The sequence below is a fragment of the Cibotium barometz genome, chromosome 15, assembly GCF_041138505.1.
Source record: "Cibotium barometz isolate CiBa-2024 chromosome 15, ASM4113850v1, whole genome shotgun sequence".
Classification (NCBI taxonomy): domain Eukaryota; kingdom Viridiplantae; phylum Streptophyta; class Polypodiopsida; order Cyatheales; family Cibotiaceae; genus Cibotium; species Cibotium barometz.
The window spans coordinates 32268965-32272074 of NC_141060.1; positions in this window are offsets into that span (position 1 = coordinate 32268965).

Here is a 3110-nt window from a genome sequence, read left to right on the forward strand (position 1 = left end):
GCATCGAATTTTGGCAAGCTCTCCTCCCTCCCTCCCTCTCTCTCTCTCTCTCTCTCTCTCTCATTTGGGTGTTGCCCCCAACAATTTATGTGGGTCTAAAGGACCCTTATAGCAATTTTTATAATCTTATATGATTATCACAATCTGATTGGGATTATGATCATATATGATCAATCCTATGTGTGTTTATCATAGATTACAATTTTTGCCATGGGCATGGATGGATGGACATTATGGTTTTGCAATGGCTGCATTCATTTTAGGTTGGGACAAATGTATAGAGTTAAAGATGGAAAATTTGCACTTGGTAATGATCCATCTACATCATCACATTAATGAACTCCTCAAATTGATAGACTTTATATAGATCACCAAACTAAACTCCCTCAATTGATCTAGTTGTATAACTCAAGTCATTTTGTTAGTACTTGTTAAATGTGCCTTTGTTCTCTAAGTGCACTAAACATCTTGCAAGATCCCAAAACACAACCACCAGCTACACACCCATAGGATTTCATGTCAAGGGGAGGCTCGAACATGTTCCATAAGATAGAGAAAACGAGTGCATGGTTAGGTTAGGGTTTGGGTTGGGTTAGATTTAACCATGGCTATTTTGTATGTGTACAAAAGGCCATCTTGATGCCCTTTTTGGAATTGGCCATTAGGAGCAAGGAGGTGACATTCTCTTTCTCTCTCTCTCTCTCTCTTTCATTTTTTAATTTAAAGTCTTTCACATCTTGCATGCATCTCTCCCCCCACAAATACACACACATAGAAAAACACAAATACATATAATCACTCTTTCTCTTTTTTTTAACACAAATTCTATGGAAGCGACTTTTATCAATATCTCATGTGCATGTGCAATGTGTTGGTGTGTACATGTGTCAATGACGAGAGAGAGAGAGAGAGAGAGAGAGAGAGAGAGAGAGAGAGAGAGAGAGAGAGAGAGAGAGAGAGAGTAATGTTAGAGGTACCTATGTGTTACATTTCAATCGCTCGCCAATTCCACAAAACTGCGCGCACATAATTGCTCGCCAAAAAAATGCACCCTGCAGTCATTTACCAAAAGCTTTATATTACAATGACAAAGCGGATGCCTTGTTTGCCTCTTATATAAGTGAATGAATATGTAGTTATGTTATTCAGAATGTGAAGTCTTCTCCTTTTTATGGCATTTTGGTAGACGAGTTGATATTTTAGCTGTAGAACATTTGGCTATATATGTAAGCTACATGCTTGTATATGAGCCATGCACATCTTTCTTGGGTTTGTTGGAAATCAAGGATCATAATGTAAAGGGATTACAATCTCCTCTTGCTGGAAATCAAGGATCGTACTATAAAGGGATTACAATCTCCTCTTCTTGTTGCCTTTTTGGATGGTTATGATTTGATCCTTCAAAGCTGGCTAGCTTTGGAAACAGATGATGGTGCAAAGTGTTATGACAGGTGTTATAAATGGCCTTGCAACATTTATGTGTAAAAGAAGTCCTTTTCATGATTGCTATACATTGTGTTGCACATAGGACACGTTTGTGCGTGTCTAATGCCTTGACAGGAGAGCCGCAGATGCAAAGTTTATTGACTCCACATTAAATGAGATTCCTAGCATGTTTAGGAAAAGCACTAAGAGGACCGCACAATTGCAAGAAGAGTTAGATTGTTTGCATCTTAGAATGGAGAAAATTCATAAGCTAAGATGGCTTAGTAGACACAAAGTTGTGGTAAAGGTATGTGAGGTCTTGGAGCCTCTTCTCTTGTGCATTAAAGAAGATAATGAAAGGCTATACAAGATGGACAAGAGAATGAATGGCTATACAAGATAGTTGCACATTTTAGGTTTCTATACATGTACTTTTGGCTACTATGCTTGATCACTTAGCTACTCTATCTCTTGTTTTCCAAAAAAACTTTGTTGATGTGACAAACATCCCTAGTTTGATAGGCTCCACAATTGCAATGTTGGACGTGGAGTTTGCCCCATTAGTCATTTGGACATTAATGTGAATATTTAGAGAGATGATGGATTTGGATTTCCATCTATACCAGAGTTTGGTGGACAACATGGTTGGTTGTGGACATTGTAAAAGACAATGAAGGGAGATATGTATTATGTTGCTCGAATAGAAAGGTGTACAATTGGTAGTGATTTAGCAAAAGCTCTTGATTTTCAAACACAGTTATGCTTGGAAGTTAAATCACAGTTACAAATCAGGTTTGCTGATTCATCCATTTTGAAGAATTTCAATATCCTTGCTGCACTTGGGTTTCCTTCTTTTAAAGAGTTCAACAATTATGGGGCATGCATTGGTGGTTAAACATTATGGGAGTACTATCATTTGACAAGATGGCACTTGGATTGATGCAATGATAGATGAAAGATCTTTAAGAAAGGAGTTCAATGTCTTTAATGTATAAGGTGTATTTGATTGGAAAGGGAAATTCTCAAAGACACATGGAGTTTGATTGGTAGAAATGAAATTTGGCATCTAAAGTATCCTACCTTACTTGCTTTCGCACAAGTTGCAATGTTGCAATGCTGTAGCACTGTAGTATGTAAAAGAGGTTTCAGTGTGCAAAACATCATAAAAAACAGTTGAGAAACTTTTTGCAGACTAAAAGTATGGATGTTCTCATACGAATATCTGTTAAAGGTCCTCCGCTCATGTGTTTTGATTTTACAGATGCCATTGGATCATGGAGAGCTACATTAAGACATGTTTATACACATGTAGATTGAATGAAGGCTTTCATTATGATATTTTGGAATTGGAAGTTCTAAAGTATGTTGAACTTAATTTTTTGTAACTCAAAGTCTCGGATATATATCATCGAAATTACCCAAGATTTTTAGACTTGTATCTTTGAAAGTTTTATATTATGTCGAACTTAATTTTTTGTAACTCAAAGTCTCGGAATATATATCATCGAAATTACCCAAGATTTTTAGACTTGTATCTTTGAAAGTTTTTTATTTAGTAATTTTTAATTTGAAAAGTGACTCATTGTTCAAAAAGTTTTTTTAATTGCTTTTGTAACCCATTTTTTTACATGTATTTAAAAATTTACAATTTATTTCTTTGAGTTTTGAATATTAGTCTTTCCATG